The following is a 19,375-nucleotide window of genomic DNA, read 5'->3' as shown; positions in this document are numbered from 1 at the left end:
CTGAAACCAAAAGGAGGAAGTTTTACCCAGATTAAACTTGATTTTTTCCACCTCTTTCCAAAGTTGATCAGGATCAGACAACAAGATTCCTTCATTTTGGATCATTCCATGATGATGTGGATCACTGTGACAGTTCCCACTATAAATCTCTCAGATGTTTCCCCTCCTATACCTTACACAACAAGAAAGAACAGAGTTGAACATATACTCTGAATAATCCAGTTCTAGTTCTTACACTTCTCCATTATATACCAGTAGCAGTAAGAGCAGCAAAAATCTATTATATGCATGTTCTATCTATGAACACCATGACATCATGGTAAAATAACAAAGCACACAGGTAGGTTAAAATAACCTCTTTTTAGTAAGCTTGAGTTCATTCAAAAATTTATTATATTTACTGTAATGTACAAAAGTCTCCTCTGTGGACATTTATATTGTTGCATTTCAAAAACAGCATATTCCATAAATTAGCCAGTTATATAGAATTCAATACAGTTTCCTTTAAATCCCAACACACTTAAATACAATTCATATGATGCCTGTTAAGTATCATTGCAACTTGCCAGTTCAGAGCAAATCCCTCTCTTTGAACACCTTGTTGTGATGAGAGCTGCCTGCCAAGAAAGCTCTCAACATATGGATTGAAGCTCTGAAGAATGTCTTTCTTGACTTAGAGATGTCTTTGACACCACTTTCACAGTAAGACTTGTAAATCCTTCTGTAATTTTGAGGAAGGATAAGAGATGTGTCTGCAAATGCACCTGATCAAAATATAAGCCGTTCCAGAGGTATTTCCTAATCACCTCTCCACATTTCCCAAAAGATAAAGAAAGCGTATTTCACTGATGCCTACTTTCTGCCTTAAAGGGTCAGCCACACAGCCACACTGCCCTAAAGTATGCAACATTAAAAAAGAAGTATCTGCATAAATAGGAGGGTATATCAGGCGTTGTACAGATACTTCTGAAAGCAAATTAAGAGCTAGGCTTTGGTAATGACTGATTTTGTTTATCTACCACATAGCAGCAATTCTTAGCCCCTTTCTGTCCTGTAGGCTCACAGGGTTTTTTGAAAGGGTACTTTAATTCTAGGGTAGAGACTGTGTACAGCCATGGTAAAAATGTTATCATTAGAATTTTTTATTTTTAATCTTTAAGCACTCTAGTTAAGTCTCTGTGTGAAAGATAAGATTGCAGGAGTACAACAATAATTGCTCATGTAACAAAAGTTTTCTGCTGAACTCTGAAGTGACCCAAGGCTGGCTTTGGGCAAACCTTAAATGGCTTATCTAAACAATGAGATTCCCCCTTGGGCTTGAAAATTAAGCTGGAAATCTTGAGAATTGTCTATCTCACAATAATTCCAGCACTTCCTGCTCCAAGACTGATATACTGCAACAAGGGCCTTCTTTGTAACTCAGCCTGTTTATTTCTACATGATTTTAGTTGCAAATGGAAGGGCAGTGCATCAAAAACTGAAAAAAAGTCCTGAGCCATTTGAAAGGATACGGTTTTTCCAGAAATCATTTGTAAACAGATGTTTTTCACCACTAAAGTTGGTGGGTGAACATGACAAAATGTGTTTTCCTAAAATATGTTGTTTTGCCAAAACTGAAATATTTTGTTAAATTGCATCACTTTTGATAGTATTTGATAGAATCTTGTCTGAAGTCCAGAATACAGTTTTTCCAACAATTAAAGAGATAACAAAAATTGTACATTTAATGAAAAAGAATATATTCTAACTAAAATCATATTATTTCACTAACCATTGAAAGAATTTTGTTTTAATTCAGGTGAACGCAGAAAATATTAAAAATACAAACATCCATGGGGGCAGATAATGTTTATCTTCTAATCCATTCTGTTTCAGTTTGTAAGGGAGAAGCCTGAATAAAACATTATATCCTCTTGAGATTAATTTTATACAACTTTCTGATACATAAGATAGTCATTAGCACACAAAAAAAACCTTTTTCATGGTATTTCCAAGTGTAATTTTGGGTTCGTTGCTTGTTTTTCTTGTAAAATTGAAATATTTTGATAGAACCACTAAAGCTGTATAAAATGCTTAAGGCCACAAAGTTGTAAAGTTTCCAGGTTAAGAGGCAATATTATACCCAGCAAGTTACGCCATTAAGTCATTGTAAGTAAGCAAAAATGCATTAATTTAATCATGTGTTTCAACTTTCCCTGGTTGTTGTCTGAGAGAGAGTTCTGCGATACCAAGGAAGGAATCTTCCTGTACAAAAACATAAACATCAATTTAAGGTAAATATTGTATTTCTGGCACAAATGCAACAACAGATTGCCAAGAGATTCTATGTTCTCATCTTCCAGAATGCAAAGCCCATATGGAGAAGACATTTTTCTGACAGCCTCAAAGATGAACTCTATTCACTCGGGTTCTGTCAACTACCAAAGACTACATTTCGTAGTCTCTTGGAAAGATTATTCACAACTGAAATGCAAAAAGGGTCCCAGAGGCAAAGAGTTTCTATTTGTAAGGCTCATCTGACTCTTAAGGTGACCCTGAAAACATTGATGAAGGCAAGATGGTTTTCCATTTGAGTTTTCTGGTACCTGCACAGTATTAGCCAGCATAAGACTTTTTAGATAACGTTACAATATTCAATCTTCCTACCAACTGTAAGTCATATTCACAAAGCCTTATACAGAGAGAAAGAAGTAAAAGGAGACCCATGTACATTTTACTGAGATTGTACTATTTGTTGCTGAAAAACAAAACCAGCTCTAATTTTCAAATATTCAAATCTGGTGGTTCACCCATTCCTAACTCAGATGGAAAATAATGGTATTTCTTCCAAATGAGTTAAAAACTGATAAAGGGACTAACAACTATTACAATAATAGCAATAATAAATGATCATCTAAAAAAATAATTAAATCAAAGTATATCTCTAAACAGAATATTTTTCTTGCCATTTAGCCTGGAATTCTAAATGGAATTCTTAGTTAAGATACCAGTTCTTGGTCTCAGTGGCTGTAAACTACATTGCATTATTTAAAAGAAAAAATATATTTATCATTCATGATATACTTTCTATCAGAAATTGTACATTAAAAGTTATATATTATTTTGTCTCTAATGAATATTTACTATTTTCAGTGTTCATCTGTACATTAATAACTACTTTAATGAATCAAATAAAATGTTAAATAATTATCACCCTATAGGTCTCATCAAAATAAATCTTTTTAAAGCTTTGAACTTTAACCACATGAATTTCTTGTTGTGGAGAGGAGTGCAGTCAAAATTTAGGTAATGTTATGTGTTCCCGCAATGTATCTGTCCCTTAATACTCAGTTATACTTTAACAAAAATTATCAGATTTTTGAGCAATGAAAAAAATCTTGTATTCTGCAAATAATTAGGAAAATATTCCAATTTGTCTTTTAAACATAACATTTCTAATTCAATAGCACTTTTCCATCTTATTTTCTATTCTGCACATTATTCCAGCTCACTGAAAGATGATTGCATGAAGCACAAGATGATAAATATAAATAAGCAATATTCTACTGAATTAATTTTTCTAACCTTATTGAGGCTTTCTCTCATCTTCTCTAAAAGACACTACCATTCTCTCAACCAAAAATGTCTCTAGTAATTCAGACACTTAAGGTCAAAATCTAAAATACCTTGACATTTTGAGACCATTTCATACATTGTAGAGGCAATGCACAAAGTCCAAAATAAATGGTAGAAAGAGATGCTACTTTTAAAGAAGTGTTGTTTTCAAGAACTTGACATCTGTATGGGTATGATTTACTCCTCCAACAAAGACATTCTGCTTCCCATCTAGGAACACAAGGAGTGATGAATTTCTTAAAATTACACCATAAGCAAATAAAGATAGGTATAATCATCTGGATCAGCCTTAAGGATGAAAGTTATATTGGATACCATAAGGTTATAACATCCACAGACTATATGTGTCATTTTTTGCCTTGGAAAGAGCCCTAGCATGTCAAATTCAGAGTGTGTTGTGAAGCTGTGCATTTTTATCCCAAAGGAAAAGTAACATATGCTGGAAAAAGCCTGTTCTACCTTTTATCACATATCACTGTCTTATCTGTGGATGTTGCTGACTCAAAGCACTAAAAATTGAAAAAAGATTAATTCTGTTTTCTCTAGTATATCTTCTTTTTATGTGATAGTGATAATTAATAGAGAAAGAATTTTAGTACTTTTTATAAGTGTTGGCTCCTTATGTTTTTCTTCAAGCAGGTAACAATACTATAAATAACATCATGTTTGATTAGCACACCTTTAAAGATAGCTTATTCAGATAACAGGGAGAGAAAATTTAGCATCAAATAACAGACACAAATATTCACGTGAAGAATAGTTGTCCTACCTGAAACTGACAGTGCTTTGAACTGTCTTTCATGCCAATCCTTAGATCCTATGTTGAGAAGTGCTGCAAAATATATCTATCTGGGAAAAAAAAAAAAAAAAGGAAAACAAAAAAAAGTCACAACTTGAATTTCCCCATGCCAAGGAAATGTATAGGCCCAGTTAATGCATAAGTCTAATGCACAGGCTTTCTTCCAGACTCAGTGTGGTTTCTGGGGATTAATTCATATTTTGAAAATTGAATTTGAATGCTCTCCTAGATTATGTCTGTTAGGTTCTGCATTTCCTAGGGCTGGAGCTCTGAGGAGGCAAATCATGTCCCACAAGACATCTGAAAAAATTTAGCAATTGTCAATGAGAAAAGCAGAGGACATGTAAGCTGAGGCAGATAGTATTTCTATATTATTTAATTATTAATGAATTTTCAGTACAGTGACATATTACAGCAAATGTCAGTAATATTTTCTTTCCTTGTTAAGACAAACCATCAGGGAGACAGGGTCAGTGTTTTTAATTATTTGTCTAATTGTCTGCTCTTAATGCTCCACTATATCTAAACTCTAGCAATAGGTTTCAAATATTAAAACATAAGAGTGAGTGTTATACTAATCAACAGGATTTTTTTTTTTTTAATTGAAAGTAACTCAAATTTCTGGATAATTTTTTCCTGTTTGCAATCACAAGTAATTGCAGTTGATAATTCCCTGTAATATTTACTCTGGCTCCATCTTGAAAGCAGTTTTATTTCTTGCCTCCACTGCTCCTGAAGAAGAGTTACACAATCTTGTTCTGGCACTTAAGGACATTTTTCCAATTTCCTTCCTATATTTATCCATATGTAATTGTCACTTGTTCCTGCTTTGTCCTTTAGTTAAATAGCACATTAGATATGTGACTATATCTTCCTTTTCAATCTATTATTTTATATCACCATGAAATTTTCTTCTTTCATTCATCATACCAGTAATGCCAGCTCTGTGACATGAATAATTTTCACTATAAAACTTCTACCTACTGTGTTCAGGTCAATAAATGAAAAAATTATTAATCTCAAGTTAGTCCTTCAAGAGCTCAACCAAAATCCCTGTTCAGCATGATACCCTGAAGTCTGCTTTTTAGCAAGACAGAACGCAAAGTATTAATATTACTCTATTACTCGCTTTCTTTGGATTTATTAATGATTTAGATTATATCGTAAGGTCTATTTTCTGCAGTTTTACCTAAGAAATGCTGATTAAATTAGGAAAGATGACCACTACACTAAAGTACTTGCCCTTCAAATCATTTTTCCTGAAGCAAATAAAAAGAATATGCTAAGAAACAAAACCTATTTAGGGTCTATACTCAGATATGACCAGAAGCAGAAGAGCTAGAAACCTTAAAAGTAATCATCCTCCTGAAAGTCTTTGCAGCTCAACTCTGTAGGCTCCAGAGGATCAGATAAACATCTGAACTTTTAGACGCTTGTCCACAGCTTACCCAAATTCCAAGTCTTTTGGGGTCACCCATCATTATGAATTTCCTTATTTTTGTGTTTGCCAGACCCTTTTAACCCTAAATTTTCAGAGCTTCATAGAATTTAAGTGCTCAACTCCCACAAAATCCAAAGGTTGTGTGATTAAATTCCACTTAACTCTGAAAAGATAGAGTTCACTATTATTTAATGTATAACCCTTTCTAAAAAATGTCATTAACATATACAATTCACACAACTGTGGAAATTCTAGTATCCCCTTAAGGTGAAACTGCTCTAGTCTTGCTCTGTGTATGGATGTGTCAATTTTTCCCCCCATTTACGACTGCGTATTAAAAAAAAAACCCAAACAAAACAGAAAACCCCCACAAAACTTCAGTGTGTCAAAATTCCTGAACTGTATGATGTACAAGTTTTGTAAAATACCAAAATTTGCCAAGTTCTTCTATTTTTGTTAACTTAATTTATTATTTAAAAACACAAATTTTAAAAGAAAACAGTATATACTTACATGTATTTTTATGTGTTTTACTATTCTAATGTCTTAGACACTAATAAATGGATTTACCAATTATGTCATACTTAGCAGTAGTTTCCATGTTTGAAACAAATTTTTTATTACTTTTCATGTAAAATCAGCTGTGTCTACACATACTCACAGACTGGGTAAACAAGGCACCCATTTAAGATATTTTTGCATCTGAATGCCTGAAATTAGGAACATAAAATCCTCACAAAGGGCCTAACTTACTTCATTTTCAGTACCCAATTTCTATCATCTTGTTCAAGACTAATCACCAAGTAAAAAAAATCTTCACAACACAGTCTATTGTTTGATATTTAAACACTATCTCTCTTTCCAACTGAGAGCTGAGATGATCACTCTTCAGGTGCCTTCTACAGGTATTTCAGAAAAGAGCAAGAGGAATTCAGAGCTGCCCCTGAATATTCCTATTTATTGCAGCATTCTTTGTTGTGTGGACACATTCTGTTCTCTCTTCTATTTCTTTGCCTTTGACCAGAAATACTTGTGGAAGATGGGATGGCATATAATAGTTTACATTTTCTCAATAATCAACACTGGTATGAATTTCTCATAAACAAATAAAACATTTCTTTAGATATATCTCTTAGAAAGCTCAATTTATTCAGCTCCAGATGTGTTATCAAGAGTGGTGTATTAGTCAAAAGGAAAATACTGAGCTCTGATGAATAGAAAATCACTATGGAAGGCTGCTGTGGCCACAGTCCTGCAGAGACTTGCACTTGTTCTGAGCTTTGTGTGTTAGGATTAGTGCCTTCAAAATCCATGTGATTAATAAATGCAGTGCCTCACAGTATGTGTGTGTTTGAACATGAATGTGAGTTATTGCAGGCTTGCCTCAATGAAACAGAAACTTTCTGAAAGTTTCAGGTTTCTCTAGGGAGAACTTCAGAAACTGAAAACAGACCTAACTGAAGAAATAAAATAAATCTGAAGTACTTTTCCAGTAACTGCAGGAATGGGGAGGGTGTCCATTTTTAAAGGTCGAATTCAATAAAAAGAACAGGATTAGTTGAAAAATCTCTTACAAACACCTTTGCATTAAAAAATAATTACAAGAAGTTCTATGAAGTCTGACTTTTGGGTACATGGAGAATTCAACTTATGGAATTAAATCTAAAATTTTGTTGTCTAGACCTGCTGAGGTCAGGATGCCAAGATTCCTAAATGACTCCTAAAAGGGTCTTTCATCTTTTTTCAAATTACTTTCCTGATCATTTATTCAGCATGTTAAATAGCAAGAAATTAACCACTAAGTCCAAACCCTAAAAAACCTGAAAGAAGTCCTAAACTGATACATATGCCACTTTTATACTTAATGTCCCAAAAGTAGTTACCATAAAGTTATTTCAGAATAAAGCACATTCTTTCAAGAGAATGTTATGTTTGAAAGACACAACATATTTGTCATTCTAGCTCTATTCCTGCAATAATCTGACCATGACAATATTTCATTTTTCCTCTATAAGAACAATGTATTACTTTGACATCAAAACTTAGTTACACCAAGTGACAAAATGTTAGTTTGATATTGAAGGGCAGCATTATTTCTAATTTTATGGTGAAACAACATTGGTTTGAATGGCAATGTGGAATTTTGTTCTAATATGACTTCTTTTCATTTTATAGTACATTTGTTTGCCAGATTTTATTTCTATTGGCAAATTAAAATGACAAACTAGTGCATAGCCTTTCATAGTCTTGAGTTCCCAAAACTGCATTAAAAGGCAATATTGACATCCTTAACTCATTACAATAAAACTTGTGTCATGGCAACAAAAAGCAGTAAACTTGTGTTCAAATTTTGCTGCAATAATTTCTGCAATGGTATCTAGTTACATTTTTGTCTCTCTCCTGTTGAAAACCCTTCTTTCAGTCATCTTGCTGGAGTTCATCACAGTCTCTGTGCTGATGTTAGCAAGGAATAAAAATTAGACTGCTTCTAAATGGATGTTTAAATTGGATAATGTGCAAAAACTGTCTATGTGAGACAGAGGAATGATAAATGTGCATGCTTTAGAGTGGGAAGCCCTCCAGGTTATATGGCTCCTCAAATCCCCCTGAAGACTGGGAGTGCATCATAGACATTCTGTAGTGATAGGTATCAATAGTAATCACTTTCCAGCAAAAAGATAAATGAATTAAATATTCAAATGGAAGGACACAACACTAAATAGTTCTGATGCAGCTAAAGTGTTTACTTCTTTGTTCATAATTTAATTTGAAAGGAAGGAAAATTCTTTTCTAAGATGCTGATATAGAGGGGAATTGAAATTATGTGATTGATTGATTGATGGATTGATTTTTTTAATTGTAAAACTTTCATTAAAGTTCAACATATATGTCTGTGAATATGTTTAAGATTTTCATCTCATGAAGAGTTTTCTGTTTCTATTAAAGCAGTGGAATGTTTTCCACTGAAATAAATAGAAGCTGCTCTGTGCTAGGGGTAGAAGGGCAGTATCAGGAAGAAAATTGCCTTTTCTGTACTTGTGGTGTACTTATAGTACTTGTTCAATACATTGCAGTTGTGGTTGTACTGAGACCACTATCATTTCCAAAAAATAAAAAACAACAAAAGATTCTGTAGAAATAATAATTAGTTTCAGCATAAAAAGTCACAAGGTCAGCTCCAAATGCCTTTCCTTATGTCAAGTCACACCTAATCACAGCGAGAGGAGCCCCATCGATTTCAGTGAGAGTGTTTCTACCGAGGAACTGCTGGGGTTGAAACGCATTGGAATCTGCTCATAATGTGTGAATGGTCTGTATCACAGAGCTTCCATAATCTCTGTATAAACACGCTGTAAATAGTTTATGCACGCTAAGGTGAAACATCCATAGTGCACTAAGCAGGTCCAACTTGCAGTACTTGCTCTCTTGGTGAGGAGTGCTGGGATTGTCCTGCAGCAAACACTGGGAGTTGAAAAAAAGGTCAACAATAGTCATAAAATAAAGTTCTACCATATGGTAAGTTATCATTTTCATATGCTATGAAGCATAGACAGGCCATAGAATAAGTTTCAGAGTAAAACTGAACCTTCTAAAGCTAAGCTGAGCTCAAATCATGTCAATTGTTAAAAGCTAAGTGAACTACAATCAAAATATTTTTTTCTCTTTTCAAGTATCTATCTCATGCTTTTCAGACAGGAACAACAAACTGAGTGAAAATAAGGTTTTTATCATATAATTGGTTCAAATAAATTTTCACTAGGTATCTATTCTCATATATATTTATATAAACTGAATTGGCAAGAGCCAAGATAGTCAAAACAGTAATTTTTCCTTCTCTAAATGAAGCTTTGCATCATAACCTGTGTAAACCCTTATAACTCCTTTGCAAGTGATATTTCTAATATACATAACAGATCAACAGAATGGATGGGGTGGGAAAGAAACTGGAGGTCATCTGGTGTAATACCCCTTGGTGCCCAGCCTGTACACCTAGATATAGTTGCCTGGAATCATATCCAGACAGCTTTTGAATATCTCCAAGGAGGAAGATCCACTGGTCTCTCAGCGATCTTTATCAGTGCTCAGTCACCTTCATAGTGGAAAGTGTTTTCGATTTTCATAGGGAACCTCTTCTCCCTCAGTTTGTGCCTCTAGTCCTGTCACACTGCACCTCTGAAAAGAGCCTGGTTCCATCCTCTTTATTCCCTCCCCTCAGGCTTGCACACATTTATGGGATCTTTCCTGAACTTTCTCTTCTCCACACATAACAGTGACAGCTCTCTCTGCCTTTCTCCATAGAAGTTTTGGGCCCTTGTCATCTTTGTGGCGCTTCACTGGGGTCTCTCCATGTCTCTTCTGTACTGGGGATTGTACAATTAGACACAGGACTCCACACAGGCATCAGTGGTGCTGAAGGAAAGGTTCACCTTGCTCAACCTGTTAGAAACATTTCTCCTTATGCAGCTCAGGATACCCTTTACCTTTGCTTTAATGTTCAATGTGTTGTCCACCAGGTCCCTCAGGACCTTTTCTGCCGAGGTGATTTACAGCCAGCTGACCCTCAAAAGTGTAGTTACTAAAATTTAATTTTCTTTCCTCTCTACTTGAACAATCCACAAATGCAAAAATATTTGTCACTTGTCACATAAACATCATAGTCCCTCCTTTTAGAAAATCTAAGAGGAACAAGTGTATGAGATTCCAGCTTTACACCACAATAATTTGGAACTAATGGACAATGAGAGTCATTAGAAGAATATGCCTAATTAACTACTGTTCAGTGTACATGTACATTTGAATGATATCTCAAGGAGTTATTTTAGCAATTCACCTTAAAACTCTCAGGGTAGCTTAATAATGGTGGGCAGAAGTCATTAATGTTTGTATATTTGGCTGAAATCAAAACATATCTTTTCATAAATCCACAAAGATTTCACAGGGCAGCCAGATCAAGATTATTCAGCCCTTTAGTAGTGAAAGCAGCCAAGGCAAGACATCCAGGCAGACTGCAGGGCAGTAGCTGGGAATTAAAGAATACGGAAAACCTTGTGTTTCACAAGAGCTCCTTTGTGCAGTTCAGCTTAGTCCACTTTGGGAAGGAGCCTGTTTAGATTTGTCCTCATGGAGACTTCACATTGTTTTGCAACAGCTATCCTTGGCAACAGTTCAGATTGATTCAGCCAGCCTTTATTGATATGACAGACAATGCAAGCACTGTCAAAAGGAAGAGAGAAAGGGATCCTGACTGGGACCTGTCTGAAACAGCAACAGTCCATTGCCTTTTAAAGAGTTTTCTTTTACCCACTTCAGTGGCCCTAAGCTCACCACAAAAGAAATCCTTTTTGTCTCAAAAAGGTCAAAACAGATGTGCAGCAAATGAAGACAAAGGACAGACCTGACTCTAGTGTCCTCACATAGCTGAACTGAAAAAGACTTGTGTAGCTTTTCAATCTATCTCCTCCCTTCACTTCTCTCTGGGATTAGAAGCTGAAGAGCCAGAGAAACAAAGACAGATTGTTTTAATCAATAGTCCCAGGAGAATACCTGCAGTTGCAAGATTACCATTGTGATTTCTCAAAATGAAGCAAGCCAAACAAGCTTCCAATAAACATACAAAAATTTGGCACTTTATCTAAATTATTTTCCCTAACAATTTAGGGTCCCCCATATCTCAAATCCATGAAGGAATTTTAAATTCATACCGGAAATGGCGCAGAAGTATTAACTAAAGAATATATTACTGCTTTTCCCAGTGTTGGTCCATCCAGGGATCACTGCTAGCTAATCACAAAGTGCCTGTGCTGATATGGTTCCATTTTTACTAAATTGCCCATAGTTTATCAGTTAACTTCCCTATAAAAACCTTCATTTTAATACTGAAATTGACTCAGAGCAGTTGTGTTAGCTTGAAAATTAGTAGGTGAAGGCAAAGTAAAAATAAATTAACAAATAAAGACAACACAATTAAAAATATGTAAACTGTAACTAAGAAAAAAACAGATCCTCCTTTCTGGTCCTGTACACAGAACTTCATTGTTAGTCTGCTTTCTATGGTGCAGAACTACAAGGAAACGTAGAAACTGGAAAAGATTTTTCATGCTATGGAGAAAGAACTTCATTAGTACTAAATGTGATGTTTTGCATGGTGGAAGAGCATCAGTTTTGGGAGCTGAGATTTAGTTTCATATATTTAGCATATTCCCCTTCTTCCTGGTCACTGATAGGTATGAAAGCATTTTCCTAATGTAAATATTCTCTAATTGAGAATTCTCTTGCTGCAGGAATGAGTGTGGTGTTCCTTTGGGAGCTCATTACACAGCCTTGCTCCCTTGCCCAAATATTCTGTAGCTTTCATACATTCCCTCTCATTTCACAGTTGAGTTATACAAGGAGACTACAAACATCTCCCTGAGTTGCATGTGAATTTTCAAACCCTTTTTAAAAAAGGTATTAGTTTTGAAAAAGTAAAGCCACTAAAAACTCATTGCAGTGCTGGGTGTGAGTCAGTGAGAGATTTTGCTGTGAAGAGACACCATCTCTTGCATACTCGTGTCTGCACTGCCTCTATGCTCCCCACCTGAGTGCAGTGATTTATGAGACCTTGTTTTCTTCCACATTCCCACCCCAGTCACTGGAGGAACTTTCAGCTGCAAGGTTCAGTTTCCTCTGACAATGCAGTATTATTCCTCTGACAGTAATTAATTTCTCCTGCAGCAGAGATGCATTAGCTTTTAGCAAATGCAAAATTTACTAAGATCATCTATCAGCTACACAATAATAAACAGCCTGATTATTTCAAAGTATGAAGAATCAGTTTTATAACAATATAGAAATCTTAAGTATGGTTCAAAATAAAAATTATCTTTCATTAGTATCTTTTAAATATCCCCAAGCATAAATGCCTATGTGTTTATAAAGGCCTATATGCCTATATTAAATCAAAATTAATCCCACTAAACAAATGTACATCCTCAAGGAAAAGGAATTGAAAAAAAAATGTTACTGTGAAATGAGAAATCTCTTTTAAAAATTATTAATTAAAATGCAACATTATAACACTGAATTTAAGGTAAGAAATTTTATACAAAACACTGAGATTTCTGCCAAAGGTAATAGACCAGCTTGCAGTTCTCAGTATTTCATGTCTTCCTATATAGGCAGTAAACATTTATTTTCAGCAGAACATTACATCTCCTTTAAACTTCCATTCAAAAATATAAGTACTAAGAAGATTCGCTATATCATGCAGAAGATTCTAAAAGGACAAGATTAACATAGGATATATTATCAGCTCACACAGCTGAGGACATACCTTTAGGATGGGACATGACAGCCTATAAAAATTATGGGTGATGAATAATATTTATAAAATACTTACAGTAACTGAACTCAACAAACATGAGGTCAGAAGATTGCTAGATGATCTATAAGGTCCCTTCCAACCCAAACTTTCTATGATCATACACTCAATCAAATAGCTTTCTTTACAATTTCTACATGATTTCTCTGTTAGACAAGGCTGCATATCTTCTCAAGGAAACTTAAAGTGTTGTAGGCTTGCCCTTAATATATAAATATGAAAATCAATCTTGTAAAGAGTTTTGGCTACATTTATCACATTAACTAATTCCTCTAAGTGAGGTTGAAAACCAAATATTCAAAAATGCAATTGAAGAAATTATGAAAAATACAAACTTAAAAAGGCCATACCTATTTGAAATACCAGTTGAAATAAAAAGTCATTTTCATTGAAGTAACACAAATCAGTAGGCAAGTGGTTAAAATTTTCCACTTAAACAGTTACATGAGATAGACATTAAGGAGATCCTAGACACTTTCCTGCATTAGAGTGGTATCTGCAGAAATGTACAGGTGCTTGAGTTTTTGAAATTTCAATTTCGTGTTTTTCAGCACGTTCTTACATATAACATAGTGTCAATAGTACTTTTTATTACATAGTATCATTGTAAATTGCAAAATAAAAAGAGAAGGTGCTAAAAAGTATCTGTTCACCCTGCTACTTGGAAGAACTCACAAATACCATTCTCAGTAGGTGTTTGCCTGAGCTGATCCTGAAAACTTCCAATACAATATTCCACGGTATTTCATTTGAAATTTCCTTTACTAGAATCAAATATCTATTTCTATTTGTCCAGTTCCTGTGATCAAGGAGAATAAATTGATCACTGTTCTTTTTACTATCTGTTGTTTACTGGAATTTGCTTATATGTCCTCCCTAAATTCTTGGTTTTCTGGATTTTAAAAACTCTAATCTTTTGACCTTTTCTATCAGTTAATTGTTTCAAAACCTCTTTTCATGCTTGTTTTTTTCCCTCTCAATTCATTCATGTTGATCTACTATTCCTAATAGCATGGCAAGCAGATGGGCACAGCCATCCAGATGAAATTTTACATTTTCTGAAAAAAAAAAGCAACTTGCTACTTACTTCCTGGATAAAGACACAGCTCTCATCCTGGAATGAGATTTATTCAGTTCTATTTGTAGCCTCTTTGTTCTGTTTGGTTTGTCATCCATTTCAATAGGCCAATTTCTGCCATAAGAAATATCTTGTTATGTATTGTGCTTTTACTTTACAAACACTTAACACATTTTAGTGTCTTTTACTTTGCTGACTGTCTCATCAACTCTTAAGAACCATTTGGAATGGCCTTCAAGAATTACATTGGGTTTAGGTCTTGTCAGTAGTTTGACTTTAGTGTTATCCTTCCATAAAAAAGATTAATTGGCCTATGAAAAGCCATTAGTGTCTCCTACAATAAATAATGCCTTTTATTTCTGCCCATGGGACTATAAAACAGCTATGTTCTCTTTCTTCTTCAAAGTAATAATTGACAACATCATTGAGGTAATAAAGACAACAAATCCCAGCTACCTTACCTACACTGTTAGTTCAAATGACTTCAAAAAAGTTAATGGCCAGAGCAATTCAAATGGAATTTGGCCCCAATGACATACTGGTCATTTTTATAACCATTAGGTAAGAATATTGTTTTGTCTGAATATTAAATTTTGTTAGTTCACTTACAACTAAATTACAGCAGAATCTCAGGAAATTTTGTTGTGTATACTACCATCATCTGGTGTATTCTAGGATATAGGTTTTTTTCCTTCAGTAACAGGATGAATACTGAAACTAATTCTTACATGTAAACACTAAGTGATGTTGTTTAGGCTTCTTTGAAAGTATTTCATGGCTATATGGCTTTTTTCTGGTTTGTTTTTTTTTTCTTTCTTTCTGATTCAGGAGAAAACACTGCCTACCTCTAAAAAATTCTAGAAGATATTTTCTTTCTTCCTGACCAAGAAAGATTAGGAACTTCTCTTCACTGCATTTCTAGGATAGCTATCCTGGGATACCCATCTTATTTAGCTGGCTTCTTTAAGGGAGGTAATCTCACAGGACTTGGAGGGAGGAGGGTATTATCAAGTTATTACCACTGAATGTTTTGTTTGTCTGGCTTCTTGATCAAATTCCCTTAACAGCATTACACAGTCCCATTGTGTCTTAAATGCTACACATCTGGAATGGAGCATAAATGGTTTATTGGATTGATGTCCCTTATTTCTTTAAAATAAAATACTGTAGGAAATCTCATTTTTCATTTGAACTGGTCTGAATAGATCTCAGAGTAGGCAGGGCTGGGGAATTTGCTGTTACAAAAATGTTATGCGTGGTAATTAAAATGCCCCATTTGTTTCACTGAGTGACTGACAAGAATATAGTATCTCTTTGATTATTTACAGACCCACCATTTCAAGATCATTTACTTAAGTAAGAAGATTTGGCAGCCTTGTATCCCCTGGAAACCTACACAAGGAGATTTGGATCACAGTTTTATTAAGCAGTGAAAAATAGTTTTGAGGTATTTACTTCTTGCCCTCTCAACGGGATCTGCAGATATGGCTATGGGACTTAGGGAAATTCCTTATCTGATTATAGCATTCGTAATACATAAAGTTCAGGTTTGCTTTTAACATGCAATAACATGAGACAAAGTCAATATTGTTATTCAGATATGCTCTGTTCTCCAAGTAGAACTAAAGTAATTCACTATGCTTGTTTATATTTTGACAATCAAGACCAATTATTGTTCTATGTGTAGTATGGAGACATCTCACTGTATCTGCCATCTCATTTAGGGCAAGATATAATTGATGTGTAAAATACAAAGTAAGTGGTAAAATTCAGAATATTGTACCAAATAATCAAATTAAACTATTTTATCAAATTTTTCTTCTTTCTTTAAGTTATCCACTGCATGCCAGACCATTAAGATGCATCTAACAGATGGATTTGTATTCAAGAAGATTTGATCTCTCATCAGTGTCAAAGCAAGTTCTAATCTTTTTTTTTGCCATCTGTACCAATAATTATGTGCTGGTATTAATGATATACAAGATAGGCATTTCAAAATTAAAACAGATATATTTCCAATAATGACTATGTCTGATACTTCACATTAATATTAAAAGAAAACATGAGTAAACAGAAGTGAGTCTGGTAGTAGAAAATATTGTAACCACTGAAGCACAATATTTATTACTTACTCTGAAGCTGTTTTTTCAAATCCAATTAATCTTTCCAATTCAAATATCTTATTTTCTTGTCTCATCTTTTCCTTTCCTTTTCCTCTGAGGATGCTAAGCACAGCCTATGTCTAAAAAGGTGCTTAATGCACTATGTATAAAAGTATTACCTTTCATGAATTTTAGATTCCTCAGACTTCAGTTTCTTTACATGTTTCACATTTTTAAGAGCTATGACAACAGAAGCTGCAAACAGTTTCTGTTTAATTCTTTATATTCTTTTATGTAGTGCCATAACAGGCTGTCTTCTATGATAAGCAAAAAAGCCTTTGAATTTCTCTTGATATAAACTGCTTTTATAGCCATATGTTTGAAAATTCTTCATGCAATTCTGGTTCCCTTTTTGTTCTGAATTATTCTTTTTTGTCTTTAAGATGGAGTGGCCAATTTCACATAAAGTATCCCAGAATCCCAGACAAACCTATAAATGAATTCTATAATGACAATTATAAATATAGCAATGAATTGTGTAATGGCAATAACTTTTTTTAATAAAATTTCCCAGATCTTACAATCTCTAGTGACTTAGGTTATCCTTCATCTGATTCCTGTCTTACTGTCTTGAACCAAGCTCTTCACTAACATTTGCAATGACATCAGATTCTCAAAACATTCCTGGTGCTGTTCATTTTAGGCTCTTCTAAAGTGTGTTTCAGTTTTTCCCTATAGTATTATTATATATTTATCAGCATTGAAATCCAACTGCAATAGCACTGACTTAATTTATTTTAGTACGTTATCAATCTCTGAATATTTTTACAGTACTCTGCCTGACTTAACAAAATCCTTCTCATCTCCACTTGTATTTCTTTCTACCAAATATTTTCTACTTTATGTCAATGTCTCTTCACCTTCCCCATAAAACCAATGACAGTAATGCAGAAATTAGTGAACTTTTAAAAGAGGTTAATACTTCTTTCTTTGGAAAGAAAAAACCTCTTGAAATAAGATTTCATTTGGGAATTAGAAGAAAAGAGAAAGCCATGATAAGAAGGCTGGGGAAAAATTATTTTTTGAAGTTACAAATATTGTAGAATGTGTCTAGAAAAGAAAATCTGTTGACCAGAACAGACAGACTTGACGCCCACTTCAAGTGTTCAGACTCTCACTTTGGCATATCCTCATTTGATAAATAACTCTTGTCCCTAGCTTTAAGTTGTTATTTTCTGTGTGGTTATAGAATTTGCCAACTTAAATCCTGTTCTGTTTGGTAATTGTCTTCAAGATCTTTGATATCAGAAAGGGGACCTTAAACTCAAAGAGGGAGTTACTTACCATTATGGACTTCCATACAAAGTTCATTTTTCTTCAGTGTCTGGAACAAGGAAGGTAGAAAGGCATATTTCTTGTCCACTGGAACGTGCTTATGACAGTCACATTCTGTTTCTAACCACACAGTGAAAGAAGTCTTTAGGGGAGTCAGAAACTGCAGACTACCCTAGTAAAATTCTCATTAGAGAGAAGGTAATTAACTTTCCCAGCCAGCTGGAGAGGCAAAAAAAAAAATGTTTTTGGAAACTGACGTTACCTGCTTATCCAGTATCAGTGAGGAATCAAATTGAGAGCTCAGAGGCTTTGCATCATTTTTATGAATGGAAGCTGTATTTCTTCAGTAAAAGGTGAAAGCAATTTTCTTGATCAGATATTCAAAGATTTTTTTCCTTTTTGGGCCAGTATTATTCCACTGTTTTATAGGACTAACTTGAGCAGTGGGAAATTACTTTTGGCATTCTGAGAGTCCAAAAGCAAGGAAGTCAGAGTCCATCAGCTGACACAATCTCATAATTTCCTTCTCTCCATTATTGCTAGTACAGGCAGTCAGCAATGTCTGCCATTATGCACTTCTCAGTTATGTACATTAATATAAATTGCCAGCTGGTGCCCAGTCTTCATGGAGCTTTTGACAAATCCCACTCAGAAGCAATGGCTTAGATGTTGCAGGTGGAGAACATGGGGATTTGAACCTACTAGCTGTTAAAATAGGAAGATGGGATGGGTAGAATTGAGGTCCACTCTCTGATCTAGTGCTGTCAGTTCAGGGCTGGGACCTTTCCTTTGTGGAAGAAGAAACACCTTTTACACGAAACACAGAAAGAAAAAGAAAGAAGACATTCACAACAATATTTTTACAACTCCAACCTTCAAAGATAGCTATGGTAAAAAATCAAATCAATCTAATGAAAACTCTACCTGATACAAATCTCTTATTGCCAGCCTCTCTTTTTTAGGAAAATATGCCAAAATATCTCCAAATATCTAAAATAATTCCATTCTAGTCTTTGGAAGATGTCAACTCCATCAGGCATCTCTTGAATGGTTCAACTCTGAATTTGTTTTCAGTTTTGGAGCCAAGTGGCACAGACCTACATTCACATCTCCTAGCACTTGGCCCTATGTCTGTTCTTAATCCTTTGCTGTTTCCGAGTAACACATCAAACATAAATGTTGTTATGTTTGATGTGTTGGGTTTTTTTAATTCAAAATGCAGTGTTGAAGCCTACTACAGTGGTTTTTTTTTTAACAGCACAATATTGGAATGTGTCTTACATGGCAAGGAGTAAGTTGGGAAGGTATATAAGTGCATTTGAGATCACAAGGCTTTCGGAATAAACAAGGAAATATAAGTTCAATATCTGCTGCAGTCTTGAAAATACTGCCTATTGGGGATGGTCCTGGGCTCATGCTTTAGCCACAAATCATGCCAAGACTATGTCTCAGAGAAAATTAGTCACCATTAGTGACTAGACAGTATGTAGAAGCATGACAACAAGGAATACAGATAGCTGACAGTTTATTTGTCTGTCTCAGTGTTTTCTATTTAGCAACATAAATACAGGTTTTGTGAGGAATGTAGGACTTTGGAGGAATGTAGACACTCTGTCTGGGCATGTAGGAATGAGAAGAGCCAAAG

Source organism: Lonchura striata, chromosome 1, assembly GCF_046129695.1.
Source record: "Lonchura striata isolate bLonStr1 chromosome 1, bLonStr1.mat, whole genome shotgun sequence".
NCBI classification, from domain to species: Eukaryota; Metazoa; Chordata; class Aves; order Passeriformes; family Estrildidae; genus Lonchura; species Lonchura striata.
Note: the sequence above shows the minus strand (reverse complement) of the source record.